General features: G+C 47.3%; 1 long non-coding RNA gene and 1 pseudogene across 1 annotated transcript; one reads left to right on the top strand and one right to left on the bottom strand.

Moving 5' to 3' along the window:
* Positions 1-580: 580 nt before the first annotated feature.
* Positions 581-4,768, bottom strand: LOC110552983 (alpha-ketoglutarate dehydrogenase component 4-like; annotated as a pseudogene).
* Positions 4,769-7,719: 2,951 nt separating this feature from the next.
* On the top strand, positions 7,720-12,831 carry LOC132655897 (uncharacterized). Its single transcript, XR_009593847.1, has 2 exons — positions 7,720-8,348; positions 9,804-12,831. It is a non-coding gene; the product is annotated as an uncharacterized LOC132655897 (long non-coding RNA).
* Positions 12,832-15,453: the final 2,622 nt, after the last annotated feature.

Here is a 15,453-nt window from a genome sequence, read left to right as displayed (position 1 = left end):
CAGAGCTGGGAGGAAGTGAAGGAATGGACACTTGTCCACTGCTTATGGGCCTGGAAGTTGCCTCGACTGTTCTGACGAGCAGCCTTTGAACCTAAAACAGATACGTGCACACTCCATCCTGCAGAAATTCCCACTCCAGAAAAACTATTTTCTTCCATCATGCCTGTAATCCCAGCACTCTGGAAGGCCGAGGCAGGTGGATCTCTGTGAGTTTGAGGCCAGCCTGGTCTACAAAGTGAGTCCAGGACAGCCAAGGCTACACAGAGAAACCCTGTCTTGAAAAACCAAAACCAAACCCAAACAACAACAACAAAAGCTTATTTTCTTCAGTAACTTTAATTATGGCAATGTTTTGTGTCTTCTGTCTGCGTGTACTTTTTGCTGTGCTAGGGATCAAACTTGTGGCCTTGCACATACCAGGCCAGGTGCCCCACCACTGGTTTTGTTTTTGTTTGTTTGCTTGCTTGCTTGCAGAATACTTATTAAGGTTGTTTAATATACAATTCTTCATTTGACATTTTGGAAGTCCTTTATTGCAAAGACAATCCTTTTGTCTGATGACAAGCAGCAGCCATAATGATCATTCTGGACATCCACACTGGGTAAAGTCCATTTCTTCTTGAGACTTAGGTTTCCTTCTGTGTTTCTGAGGTGATATGTTTATTATTTCTGCAGTGTTGGGTGGCCCCTGTTGCATCGGTAAGTCTGGGGATATACTTTCTTTAGAAGGCTGAGAAATTACAGATGAGTGAGAAGGTATGCCAGCTGATCTCAAAAGCTTCTGAGGCACTGGGTTTGGGCCTGTCTCTTCTGTCAGGGAACCTTATTGATGGAGCATGTGGCTTCACTACCTGCATGACCCTGCTGGCAGAAGCCATCTTGCTGCCCACCTTGACCCCTCCCCACCTCAAGCAGAGGCCTTTACCACTGGTTTTTAAGAGAGGGTTTCCCTATGCAGCTCAGGCTGGCTTGGAACATGGTAGTTTCCTGCCTCAGCTAGAGTAGCCGGGCACGTCACGGGCTTTGTTTCCTGTTGTTTTACGGGAAGAGCTTGAAGGGGCAGTCCAACACTCCAACACACAGTTGGAGGAGATCACCAGCAACTAGGTCAGACAATTCAGCCTCACATGTCATCAGTCCTGTGATCCGGAGCCTTAATCCCCGCAGTCAGAAGGTTGAAGCATGACCATCAGTTTGAGGACACCCTGGGCTGCAAAGCCAGTCTCTGTTTCAAAAACAAACTTTTCAATCCTATTCAGCACATGGGAGGCAGAGGCAGTTGGATCTCTCTGAGTCTGAGGCCGGCCTGGTCTACGCAGTGAGTTCCTGGCCAGCCAAAGCTACCAAGTGAGAATCTGTCTCCAAACAACAAACAAAACCCCTACTCAGCACAAAGGTCTAAACCCAAACTTTTCCTAGGCCCAGGGAAGCTCTGAAGCTGAGGGGACAGAGCACTTGAACCTACAATCTGCGCGTGGCCGTTTTCGAGGGTCTCACAGTGAGCGTCCTTCCTTATCAAGAACTCTGAGCTAAAATGAAGCAGGGCCTGGCAGAAGAGCCTACCTGGGCTTGAGCATGAGAGCCTCCTACCTGGGCTTGAGCATGAGCCCCGCTGCCTTCAGGAGACCCCACCTTTGGGACACTTGACCTTTGTGAACATCTGTGAGCTCCTCAAGCACCCAGAGGGCATCTAATCCAAACGAAAATTTCTTTGGTTCATTTATACATTTGTTCTCGGTTTTTTTAACTAAAAAAATGGACAATGGTGGAGAGCAGAAGCAACTGAGAGCTGCAGATTAAATTAATCATTTATCAAAGGAAAAAAAAAACAAAACAAAGCAACCAACTAGGGGCTAGGGAGATAGCGCCTTGGGTAAACTGTTTGCTGCATAAACCCGAGAACCTGAGTTCAGACCTCCAGTGCCCATGTGAAAAACACAGAGTGACAGTGCAAGCCTTTCATCCCGGGCCAGGAAGGCTGAAACAGGAGGATCCTCACGTGTTATGCACGCCTGCCAGACCAACGGGGCCCATCAATCTGTGAACACCAAGCTCAGTAAAAGACTGTCTCAAAAAAAAAAAAAAAAAAAAAAAAAACCTAATAAGGTGAAGAGCAATAGAGGAAGAACATGCAGCATATCAACCTTTGGCTTCAACACACACATGTATATGCCTGCACCTGCATAGCACACACACACCCCACCCCCACATACACCCACACACACCCACACACACCCACACACACACACACACACACACACTATCCCAGCATGGTGGTACATGCACTCTTGGCTACCTTTTCACTTCACTTTGTTCCCTTCCCTGGGGTAAAAGGCAAAGGGACCTTCAGCTGTGCCTTTTATACAGACTCGCACTCGTTGGCGATATTACTAGCTCTGATTAAAAGGAAGCCTATGAGACAAACAAGAACACTGCAGGACAAAACTGGAAGGAGACCGATAGACCAGATGTGCTCGCGTTGATTGCACAATACTAGACAGTGGAGAGAGTGATATTATTTAGTTATATTCAAAAGAAACACTGACCTCGGGCCAGAAAGCTTGTTGGCAAGCACCTGACCCTGGCCTGAAACTCACAGAGAGCCAGTCTCTCCAGCCCCATTTCACTTTTTTTTTTTGGTTTTTTGAGACAGGGTTCTCTGTGTAGCCTCGGCTGTCCTGAACTTGTTTGGTAGACCAGGCTGACTTCACAGAGCTCCACCTGGCTCTGCCTCCCTGAGTGCTGGGATTACAGGTGTGCGCCACCACACCTGGCTGGAATGTTTCAGGTTTTGATGAAGTGGGAATGATCTGATTCCCCCCCCATTCACACTCTGCCTGTGGGCTTTGACCTATAGTTATCTTCTCTGTGATAAGAAATTATTATCTAATTTTCAAGTGAACAAAGCAAAAATGGACACTTACATTCTAATCATGTTAAGGTTGTATTTATTTTTATTTTATGAGTCTGAGTGTTCCCCTGTATGTCTATGTGCTACTGTAAGATCTGGGGTCTCACAGCTCAGGAGTTCAATCGCACCCTTCCCAGAAACTCCCCCAGACCAAGACTTGTTGCAAAAGCAAGAGGTTTATTAACCATTGTACAACGGGGTCACTCCTGCTGGTCAGCAAAGAGTGGCACCGGGAGACAAAGGCCTTTAGGTTTTTAAAAGAAAAATTTCGGGAAATTTGAAGTTGCAGTTTTGGCAATTTAGGATTGGATGAGGAAGTTATAAAGTAAGATAATTGACTAGTCTTAGGTGCTCAAGCTTGGCCAGTCCTGCCAAGTGTGGATGCAGCTGCAATTGAAGGTGGGGGTGGTTTGCTCATCCTTGAAGATTAGGGGCTACAGACTTTTGGCTGGAGGTCAAAAGCTACTCAGAAGAAGTTTAGGTTCGTTGCTAAGAAACGCTATCTCAAGGACAAGGGTCTGGTTCTTCTTTTGCTGAGTGAAGGTCATTGCTTGCTTGCCCTTTTTTTATATCTGTCCTCACAGATAGGGTCACATTCCTTCACTCTCTGGAAAGGTACTAAGAGGCTTTAGCTTAACCTGGACCTAAAACTCAAAACTATAGGCTTTAGAAGACATATAGGTTACAAAGTTAGTCCAACCCTTTCACTACGTGTATGTCAAATGTGCACAGAGGCCAAAAGAGAGCATTGGCTCCTTTGGAGCTGGGGTTATAGATGACTGTGAGATGCTGTGTGGGTGGTGGGAACCAAACTCCAGTCTTTGACAAGAGAAACACGTGTTCTTAACTGCTGAGCCATCTCTCCAGCCCTTTGATTTTAATTTGAGAGAGAGACAAGGAGAGGGACAGAGAGCGAAGGGGGTAATGGGATAGGAATGTGCACAAGTGTGAAGCCGAGATGATAACTATTTGATGGAGTCAGGACCCTCTGTCCCCCTTTTGGTGCGGTATAGGCATCAAGTCCAGGTTATCAAGCTTGTGTAGCAAGCACCTTTACTCATGAGCCATCTCATTGGCCCAATAAGAAATATTTAATATAGTGGAATAAAGAATTGGGGTTCAAAAGCTCTCAATAGTTTCCAAAGTTAGGATGAAAAAACTAACATTTACTAGGGATACTTTTAAACTTCTATGTTCAAAATATTTACTTAAAAACCTTGGAATGGGGCTGGAGAGATGGCTCAGTGGTTAAGAGCACTGGCTGGGCTTCCAGAAGACCCAGGTTCAATTCCCAGTACCCACATGGCAGCTCCCAACCGTCTGTAGCTCCTGTTCCAGGGGAATCCGACACCCTCACACAGACATACATGCATTCAAACATCAATGTACATAAAATAAAAATAAATTCATTAAAAAAAAAGTTGGAATGGAGAGGAGCCAGGGTTACCGTTCACTGAAGAAAGGCAACCATAGACTTAGTAAATGCTCAGTCGATAGTGTCCAGAATATTGTTTTTAAAAAGTGATATGTCAGGCTGGAGGAATGACTCAGCGGTTAAGAGCACTTTCTGTTCTCCTCAAGGACCCGGCAAGGCCACCTTCGTTAACATCCTCCCTCTCATCAGAGAGGCCTTTAATAATTGTGAGGCTGCCAAACTCAGAAGCCATCAAATGCTTCTAACTCACCTAAAGGTTCAAACACCGTTACTTGAATGCTGAAGCAAAGAGCCTTGCACTGTCACATGATGATGTTCTATGTTACCAAGGGCTGAAGGGAGCGGAGCCCACTGTGGACCAAAACCTCTGAAACCGTATTCCCGAGTAAGATTTCATCCTGTAAGCCGACTTTCTCGGGCATTCTGTTATTGTGATGGATGAAGAGACTGGCTATCAGTCATTCTTTCCAATAACAAAGATGTGATGTGTCTTAGTCATGGTACTGTGGCTGTCAGGAGACACCATGACCAAGAGAACTCATAGAAGGCAACATTTAATCGGGGCTCACTTCTACAGGGTTGGTTCTTCGTCATCATCATCATGGTGAGGAATATGGTGGCAGCTTTTCCCTTCCAAATCAAGGACTTCATGACTGTAAATGTGATCATTTTAGTGGTGAGCTGAATTAACTCATTTTTTTTTCTTCCACAATGTGATGGTTTGAGTAAGAATGACCCTATAGCATCCTAGATTGAATACTTAGTAACCAAGGAGCTGTTTGAAAGCGTTAGAAGGGTTAGGAGGCGTGGCCTTGTTGAAGGAAGTCTGTCCCAGGGGGTGGGTCTGAGGTTTCAGAAGCCGTCTCTCCCTCTCCTCACCTCCCACTTTGTTTTCATACACTACACGAACTAGAGGGGAACAGCCAGGCGTCGTTAGATAATTTATTTGAGACTGAGCTACCCTAGAGTCTTGAGATTAGGGAGCTAACACGTCAGGCAATCTCAGTTTGGCACAGGAAAGTGAGGCAGTCGTGGAGAACACGAGGACCAGAAGCCGACAAGCTTCTGCAGGTTGCAGGAGGCACAGGAAGAGGCAGTGGCTGGAAGCAGTTCTCAACCACTGAGAGCGACCCCGGTGTCCAATGGCTCCGGCCCTGAGGTCAGTGGGTGGGTAAGTCTGGAGCCCTCCATCGGCCACTGACTGCCACAGAGCTGGAAAGCAGCTGAGTGTACGTGATCCCTGCAGCTGCCCTCCTCAGGCAGGGGGTCAGCGCCCAGGGAGACTGATCGCAGCACTGTGGTTTGAATCCACGCTCCCAAGGTAGGAGTCTCAGGAGGGCGAGAATCCAACTAGACCACAAACGTAAATATACGTGTGACCAGAAGAGGGCGCCAATGTGCAGCGAAGGGACGCTACCCCGGTGAGCAGCCAGCAGAAATCAGGTCACCCAACGCTCAGCAACAGCTTAAACCGGGGAAAAGGCAACAGCCGACCACCTCAGCCCCCACGCATGTCCCCAACAATCTCCATTTTTCGAGGGCCCAGGAAGGAGATGATCTAGCACCTCATCTTTTGTTTTCCAGCCCATAATTCTCTTATTCTCTTTTACTATAATTTTACAATACTGTAACTTTCAAATGTTTCTGACGACTTATTGGTTATCCTCCTTTAATTTGTCCGTCTTATTTTGCTTACCTATTTTTATTATTGGTCAATATTTTTTCTTTTACCTTAGTTTTGGTTTTGCCCCAAGTTTCCTCCTCTCTCTTCCAAATTTACAGTATTTTGACTTATTTTTTTGGTGGGGCTTGTTTATCTCCTTTTTTTTCTTTTAAGTCTCATTTTCCCCCTTTTACATTTATCTACTTTTTTTTTTTTTAGGGCTGGGGAGATTTCTCAGCTGCTAAGAGCACTTGTTTCTTTTTAGAGGACTGAAGTTAGATTCCCAGCATCAACATAGCAGCTCACAACCATCTGTAACTCCAGTTTCAGGGGATTTGACATCCTCTTCTGACTTCTGTGGGCACCAGACATGCAGGCGGTTTACAGACAAACACTCGGGCAAGCATTCATACACATAAAATTGAAATGAATTAAAGCTTTAAGGAACCACACCTTCTCATACTATTGGGACATCTTTCTGTCTGTTTTTTATGTTTATTTTCCCCAATCTCTTGCTCATTTCTTTCCCCTCCACAGCATTCTTCTCTACTCTTCTGTTTCCTATTATTTACACTTTTCTCTATTCTTTCCCTTTCTCTGCCCACTTTCTTCATCTCATTCACTTGTTATTTCCACATGTTCCTTAAATGGCTTTTAATTTCAAAACACTATCTATCTATCTATCTGTTTAACTCATTCTGTAGGCCAGGCTGGCCTCCAGCCCAGAGACCCACCTTCCTCAGCATCTCAAGGGCTGGGGTTGAGATGTTGGGTGTCATCACTGCCCAGCTTAACTTCACGATACATTCCAAAGTGGTTTTACCACGTTCAGTTGTATGGCCGCTGGCAATCCGTTAGTGGGCTGTTAAGAAATGAGTAAGCGCCTAGTAGTCACAGATGACCCGAGAAGTTAAATCAAAAGGATATAAACAGTTCAAACAGTCAACAAGATTGAGACAGTAACTAAGTTTCCCCAAAAAGTGAAAACCTAGGGCTAGATGGATTCATTGCTGAGCTCTATCAAACCTCTAAAGAAGAGATAAGACCAGAGTTCCTCAGTTTGTTCCGTCTGGTACAAGGCGGGTAGGAACTGTACCAACCTCATTTGTACCAAAGCTACAAAGTCACCACTACCTTGATATGAAAACTGGGTAAGAACACACCCACTAAAAAAAAATTAAGAAAACTATAAACTAATTTTTCTGATGAACACAAAAAATTCTCTTTTTAAATTTTGTTTGTTTGTTTGGTTTGTTTTGTTTTTTCCAGACAAGGTTTCTCTCTGTAGCCTTGGCTGTCCTGGAGCTCGCTCGGTAGATAGGCCTCGAACTCTGACATCCATCTGCCTGGCCCCCAAGCACTAGGATTAAAAGCGTGCGCCACCACCTCCTGGCGACAAAAAAAAAAAAGAAAAAAAAAGAAAATTCTCAACGCAATTCATGCAAGCTAAACTTAAGAGCACATTAAGAAGATTATGTGTGGTGGTGAATGCCTTTAATCCCAGCAAACTTTTGACAACTCCTACTCCCGTGTTAAACACTGACTTCCTGCTTTCAGTCCAAGCCTGCTTCTGTTTCGAGCTCCTCTTTTTGCCGGTGGAAAGGCTGCTGCTGCAGAGATGCGAGCTAAAAGCCTGCCCTGGGCCGTCCTCCCACCCCGCGCCCATTTCACACCCATCAACTGAATGTTGATTCTGCTCCAGAAATGCTTCTCCGACCTGCCTTCCTTTTCCACTCCCATGCCCCTCGTGGAGTTTTCCAAGGCCTGGATTTAGCCTTCCAACCCACGTGGTCCCTCCCCTCCTGCCACCAGTCACTTTCTTAAATACCGAGCTCTCTCACCGCCGCCCCTGAATTTTCCCAAAACTCCCACTGCCCACTCCACGCCCCTTCATGCCGGCTGACATCAGCCTGGGAAGTTCCCGGCGTGCTCTCCCCTCTACCACGCTCTGCCTCCTGCTCCATAAGCCTTTGCACTTCGTGGATGAAAATAAAACGCGCGCTGCTTGGCCTGGGACCTCCTCCTCGGAGAAAGCTGGCGATCAGAGCCCACACTCAAGGTCACTGGTGGGGCTGGGCTGGCCTTGCAGAGCCCAAGGCTGCATCCCCCAGAAAGCTCTCTGTTGGCTTCCTCTGTGACCGCCAAGGGCACCCACAGGCTTTAGGGGCGGAGCCTCCTGAATGGAGCAGACGCGCTCTGGGCAGAGTGGACGCAAGTGACCCTGGGGCCGATGCAGACGCTGACCGCTGACCACTGACCGCCGACCGCTGACCGAGAGTAACGCCCTCGCCCTAGCTGGACCTCAGCCGGCAGGCACTGGCACAGGGCCAGGCCTGGAGGTAGAAGATGGTTGCATGCTTCCCTCTAGCTCAAGGCCTCAGCTTACCGAGCGTTGGCGTGTAATAGAGCTGTGTGTGGGGTCACTAGGACAGTGATTTATAGTGTCACATGGCTGGGGGAGGGGGCGTGAGCGGGGGAGGAAGACACGCTGCCTGCGAGGCTAGAGGCATGGTTGGAGACTTTGGCTGAACAGCGGCTTCCACTTTACCCCAAGGGGACTGGCCTTCCCTTCGAAAGGGGAAAGAAAAAAAGGGACAGATGTTACAGTAAGGGTGGCGGTCAGTCAATACCGCTGTTGAAAACTGTTTACCGCACAAAACGTTAAACAGATTATCACAGGAAAAAAAAAAATCTCATTCCTGTGTACACAAACCAACGGAAAGTGGGTGCTAAAACATTTGCACACGAATGCGCAGAGTACACGAAGGCGCAGAGTATTGGTCGGGAGAAGAGGGGGACAACTCAGCTGCTCACTACAAATACGATGGAATGTTAATACTAAAGAGTAGTGGAAAACGGATTTATGCCGCCCAGGTGCTCCCTAGTGTAGTCCTGAGCCTTTCTGAGGGTGAGCTTTCAGGTGGGGGTGGGGGATGGGGGAGTGGGGGTGGGGTGGGCAACCACGTCTTCGGTTGACACATCTCAGGAGGCAGAAGGGGCGCTAGAGAAGCCGAAAAGCAAGGTTAGTACATTTAGAGACTCCCAGAACGGTGGACTTTGATGGATCAGGTCTTTGTTTCCGTGTTGGCAGGTTGGGCTACCTGCGTGCCGGGTTCCTGGCCTGGATGGTACTTCCATCGTGATGTCGGTTGTGTTAAGATCTGGGAGCCTGTTACAAAGGAGACACACGGAACATCGTGCCGGGGTGGGGGTGGGGGGACACCAGACGCGGGCCGTGTGACAGTTTCTCTGACGTATGCAGAACAGTCATGCCTAGGCACAGCATATTGGTTCATGCTACGGTGGGAAAACCATGAGGAGTCATTTGAATGGGCGTGGTGTTTCTTTTTGGGGTGAGGATAATGAAATTTTTTAAAAACTAAATGTAATGAGGCCCAGCACATCGGCGAACAGGTGAACACCATTAGTCCAATCACTAGGGAGGCAGGGTCCAGCCTGGCCTAACAGAGTGAGTTCCAGGACTGCCAGGGCTTCAGAGAGAAACCTTGACTCAAACAGCCAGATGATTAATAACGGTGGTGGTTAAACAAAATTATGAATAGACTATGTAGCTGTGACCTTTATTATTATTGTTGTTGTTTTGTTTTTTTCTGAGACAGGGTTTCTCCGTGTAGCCTTGGCTGGCCTCGAACTCACAGAGATCCGCCTGCCTCTAAGCACTGGAATTAAAGGTGTGCGCCACCACTGCCCAGCTGATTTGTGGCCTTTAAAGTGGTGTGTTTATAATGCCATTCATTCATTCAGTTAGTTTGTTTGTTTGTTTTGTTTTTAAGAGTTGGAGATGCCATCTAGGACATCCTGCTTGCATGGCAAGAGCTCTACCTACATCATCAGCCCCCAATAAACAAAGAAAGCACTTAACTTCTACTCCAAGGAAATGCCAGTTAACAAATGTAACTAGACCAATACACTCTGAGGAGAATTATTCTTACCCCCACCCTTCCTTCTAAAGACAAAAAGGAGGAGGAGGAGGAGAAGGAGGAAGAAGAAGGAGGAGGAGGAAGAAGGAGGAGGAGGAGGAGGAGGAGGAGGAGGAGGAAGAGGAAGAGGAAGAGAAAGAACACAGCCAGGCGTGGTTTTGGGCCTCCATGCCTTTCACAACCACTTTTCTCTCATTTCCTCTCCTTGCTGGCAGTCTTTCACAGCCTGGCCCTGCCCTGCCTACTCATTGTTCCTTGTGGGAAATGGCCAAGATGCCAACCGACTCTTGGATGCCCCCAGCACCAGCAGCACCATGAGTCAGCACAGCGTACACTGCTCTTTTGTGAGCTCTCTCTCGCCGCAGAGCAAGCTGGGTAGGACAGTGGGTGAGCAGCGGTCACCGGAGGAGGAGCGCTCTTTCTGCCTCCAGCAACCTCAGGACAGAACCTCTGACCCTGGCTTATCACTGGGGCTTATGGCATTTGCTCAAAATTCATTGTACAAAAGTCAGTGCTTTCTCTGTGGCACAGAACATTAAGTGCAGGTCACAGAACAGCCACTTCCTGTGACATTTGCCACCAAGTACCGCTGGTGAGGTTCAAGGGAACATCCACAACAGAGAAAGCTGCCCTTGGAATGCTCGGAACTTACAGAGAGGCCAGACTGTAGCTAACAAAAACAGTGAGGAAATGCCAGCACTATTTATAGGGTCTGAGGGGTGGGTGTAAAACTCAGGTGTGGCGGATGCTAGGGTGAGGCACAGGGGCACAGGGAGCTGCGTCTGTCACGCTGGGTGACTGTGTCCGAGTCCCTCGGAGACAGATCTGCAGCACCTCTACTCTCACTGCTTCTAAATGAACTACCACGGGTCAAGCTGGTCTCATCACCAGCTTCTGATGTGAGACAGGCATCCTCCAGCCTTTAGCTTAGTGGAGAAGTGTTACCGTCAGGGTCCCTGCATCTTGCAGCCTCCTAGACTCTGCGCTTGACTCTCCAGCTTGATGAGGTGCTGCATTTGTGTTTAGCACAGACCCTCTTCACATATGTAGAAGATGCTATCTGGCTTTTTCCGATCACTGTAATCTGATGTGGCAGGATTATCACAGAAGCTGCTTTCTGTCACACGGTCAGTCTTCGTCTCTTTGAAGTCCAGAGATCACATCACTGTTGGATTAAATAGAATACAGAGAAGCGTGTCCTTCAACCACAGACTTGAATTTCCCACTGTTAAGATTTATGATTAGTGAACCAGGGTGTTGTGGGCCCAAGCCTTTAATCCTAGCATTCAGGAGGCAGTAGATGGATCTCTGGGTGTGAGGCCAGCCTGCTCTACAGAGAGAGTTCCAGGTGGGTCAGGGCTACACAGAGAAACCCTATCTGGAAAAACCAAAGATAAAAAATAAAATTTATGAGTAGCTACTTTGGGTGTATTTGCTCAGTAGAGCAGCCATCCCTACAATGTAACTTTTGGAAATGTTCATTCCTGGCCACGGAAGAGGGCTCACGACTTTCGGTTCTTCACTGGCAGCTGGTTAACACCCAGTCTGCCTCCTGACTCCAGCCATTCCAGAGATCTCTTACAGGCTCCTACAGCCCCTCTCGTGTCTGACTGGGAAAAATCCTCCATGTTGTACTTCGTCCTTTCGGCTGAGAAATACCGCATTATATGGAAAGGCCACTTCATGATCACACATCCGCTGACAGACTTTTGGATTGTTTCTGCTTTTGCACTATTACAGAATATAGGTTTGAGCATTCATGTACAAGTGTTTCGGGTGGACACCTAGAAGTGGTCGGCTGGTGACCTGTACCTGCATGTTGTTAACGCTCTAGGAGATGGCGGGTCGCCTTTCCGAAGGAGGAGGTATCTACAGTCCCAGCTTCCCACCAGCAGCGAATGAATGCAGCGAATGAACGCAGCCGTCTGTCCACACCCTCAGCAGCACCTGGCATTTACTTTTCTTTTTCATTACAGCTGCCCTAGCTGAAAGGAGGAGCTTCACAGTGCCGCTAGTAGTACACCTCTCCTTGTACTACTGCCCATCTGTGGGTCTTCTGTTCACAAATGTCCATTCAAATACCTTGCTTTTGGTATCAGGTATTTATTGTTGCGTCTTTATTGTCTTTTTACTTTTGACGTGTATGGGTTCTTTTGCTGTGGGTTAGGACTGTTAGCGCAGTCCTATAGCTCTTCCGTCCATGCAGAAGAATTTGGCTCAGTCCTGCTAAGAGCAGAATGAAGGCATTCATTTTGTACTCTTTGCTTTTTTTGTTGGTCTGGTTTGGTTTGGGTTTGAAGACACAGGGTTTCTCTGTGTAGCTTTGGCTGTCCTGTAGGCTGGCTTGTTTTGAGCTCAGAGATGCCTGCGGGGCGTAAAGGCATGAGTCACTATGCCTAGCTCACTCCATATAGTAGTAGGCCCTGGTCCCAAGCCACCTTTTCAATTTCCTGATGCTATCTTTTGAAGGAAAAAAAAAGTCTCAATTTTAATGAAACCTAATTTGTATAAAAAGGTTTGTTGCTTTTAATGTCATATCCAAAAAATTATTGCCTTGCCTCATCTTATGTATTAGGACAGAGATGTATACCAGTGTTTTCTCCTCGGAGACTTTCAGCTTCACCTGGTATATTCCGAGTTCACAGCTGCACGTGATGAGGTCCTGGGCCAACCACGGCAACCATCATGTGTGGATATCACTTGTTTAACTCCGCTGGAAGACTCACTTCACCTGTCAAGTATTAGTTAATCGTAAATGTACGGCGTATTCCACTTAGTCTGGCTTTATGCATTTTTACTAATGCATATTAATATGTATTATGAGTAATGTACATTTTCTTTGCAGAAAGTTTGAAATAAGGAAATAAACTTCATAGGTCTTTGTGTGTGTGCTCAGTTATCTAACCCTGGGTCTCCTGAATTCCCTTGTGAATGTTATAATCTATATATTCATCCACCTAAGTTGACTTGGTAAGGATTTGCTTGAATTTACAGGTCTGTCTTGGGAGCATTACCATCTTTTTAAAAAAAAGTTTATTTTTTATTTTTTAATATTAATTATTCACTTTATATCCCAGCTGTAGCCCCCTCCCTCATTCCCTCCCAATCCCACCCTCTCTTCCTCATCTCCTTCCATGCCCCTCTCCAAGTCCACTGAGAGGAGAGGTATCCTCCCCTTCCATCTGACCTAGCCTATCAGGTCTCATCAGGACTGGCTTTATTGTCTTTTTGTGGCCTGGGAAGGCTGCTCCCTCATCAGAGGGAGGTGATCACTTTTTAAAAATTTTGTTATTATTTATTACAATTTATTCACTCTGCATCTCAGCTGTAGCCTCCTCCTTCAGCTCCTCCCGGTCCCAATCTTTCCCTGTTCCCCAGCTATGTCCCTCCCCTAGTTCACTGACAGGGGAGGTCCTCCTCCCCTACTATCTGACCCTAGCCTATCAGGTCTTATCGGGACTGTCTGGATCTTCTTTCTCTGTGGCCTAGTTAGGCCCCCTTGCCAGGGAGAGGTGGTCAAAGAGCTGGCCACTGAGACAGCCCCTGCTCCCCTTACTAGGGAAACCCTACGGTGACTGAGTAGGGTAGAGGCTGATTCATCAGAGGATCCTCCAAGCCCAGATTTTTTAGGTCTGTTGGTCTCCTTGTAGAGTTCCCGTCCGCTTCAGGTCTTTCTATCTCTCCCTTCTTCCATAAGATTCCCTGCACATACTAAAATCTACAGTCCTAAAGAAGCTAAACGAGGACCCTAGGGCAGAGGCTTAATCCTCATTCAGAAGAGCAAACAGGCTAGACATGGGAAATAGAAGCCAGGGAACAGGACAGGAGCCTTCCAGAGGGGGCTTCTGACTTAACCCACCAGGGTATCCGAAGCAGATGCTGAGACTCAGCCAAACTTTGGGGCTGATATTAAGGCTTCCAACCTACAAGGTTCCCTTTCCTTATTTAGGCATCTCTTTTCTTTCAATAATACTTCCTATTTTTCTTCGAGACCGGGTTTCACTCTGTGTTGGCTGGCCTGGAGCTCTCTGTAGATCAAACGGGCCTCACGGAGATCCACCTGTCTCTGTCCACATCCTCAGCAATCCCTATACTGCAAGTGCTGGGATCTAAGGTGTGAACAGCCAGCTGGTTCCTTCGTACTTTCTGGTGCAGCGCTGTGGAGAACTTGAGCATGACACCTGTTGCTTTTGATCTTGCGATGATTCAGTTCCCTGTCAGTGTTAAAATTATCCACGGCTGGTTTGTGGAGGTAAATTTGTTTGCCTGTTTCTGGAAGCACATTAATGTCATTCAGGTAGGTCCAAGTGTTTAGTTTTATTTCTTCCCCCTTTCCAGCCCTGGTAGACATTTTGGAGGACATTCCTGATTTTTCTATGGAAGCCATAGGGCATTAGGCAATTCATTCTTCATCATTATCTTTAACTCTTGTGACATGGCTTAATTTGCTAGGACCTTAATCTACTTTTAGCCTCCTACAAAAACATGCAAAACAAAAACAGAACTTATTAACATCTTCTGGGAGTGTTTACCCTTGGACAAGAAGAGGGGAATAACATTTGGCCTGGCTCTTAAAGGCTGGCAGAGTCAACATAGTCTCTGCTTCTGGGTAGTCAGGACTCCTGAAGTCCTGTTGGGTTGCTCGGGAAAGCACCTTCACACACTCAGGGTCACCTTCTTGCTAGATGCTCCATGACGACACACCCCCACCCCGCCTCCTGGGCCTCCCCTTCTTTCAATTTTGAGGTGGCCTCACTAGGCCTTGAATTTTGAGGTCTTTCTCCTTTACCCTCCCAAGGAGCCGGGAGTCCGGGCCTGCCCCACGGCCTTGCAAGGGTCTTTTCGAATGTTTCAGGTGAACAGACTCAGAAATTGAGGCCAGCTGCTCTGCGTACTCTCAGGAGCCCAGCTGGCTGGAAGTTCCTGCTGGGAAGTCAGACTTCTACAGCCTGTGCGTTCCTTTTATACCTACGTCGTGTCAGTGGAAGCAGAAGAGGCTAAGAGGAAAACAAGACGCAATGTGCCCATCTTAAAAGACTGTGAAAGCCTCCCTGGGATGGCCTGCTTTCTTCGGGCTACGACTGTGCATTAGCTCACTCACAAAACACCTGCCCCTGAGGACAGGACATTCCTGAGACAAGAACAGGCTGCACTGCCCAACCTGAGCCGCTCTCAGGCACTCTCTTGGCTGGGTCTGTTTGGCCATGATACAGAGACCTGGCACTTTTCCAAGCCGAGGTGCCAGCTGGTGATATTTCCGATCTAATGCCAACTGACTACTTGGTTTCCTGTTTCCGGAAATGTACCTCAAATTACACCTACGAAAGGCAGGGCAGGTTACTGGGGTATGACTCACACCTCGTAGTAGCAGAGGCTTAGCCCGGCCTGCCTCTTCTTCCTAAGCGCTGGGATTAAGAACGTAACACACCACCCATCCACCCACCATCTTTTTGTCTCCCTACGTCCTGGGAGACTATTATCACAGCCACAACACTGAAAAATA

This window comes from Meriones unguiculatus, chromosome 1 (assembly GCF_030254825.1).
Source record: "Meriones unguiculatus strain TT.TT164.6M chromosome 1, Bangor_MerUng_6.1, whole genome shotgun sequence".
Lineage (NCBI taxonomy): Eukaryota > Metazoa > Chordata > Mammalia > Rodentia > Muridae > Meriones > Meriones unguiculatus.
The sequence above is the reverse complement of the archived record's forward strand: the minus strand, read 5'-3'. Positions and strand labels throughout refer to the sequence as shown.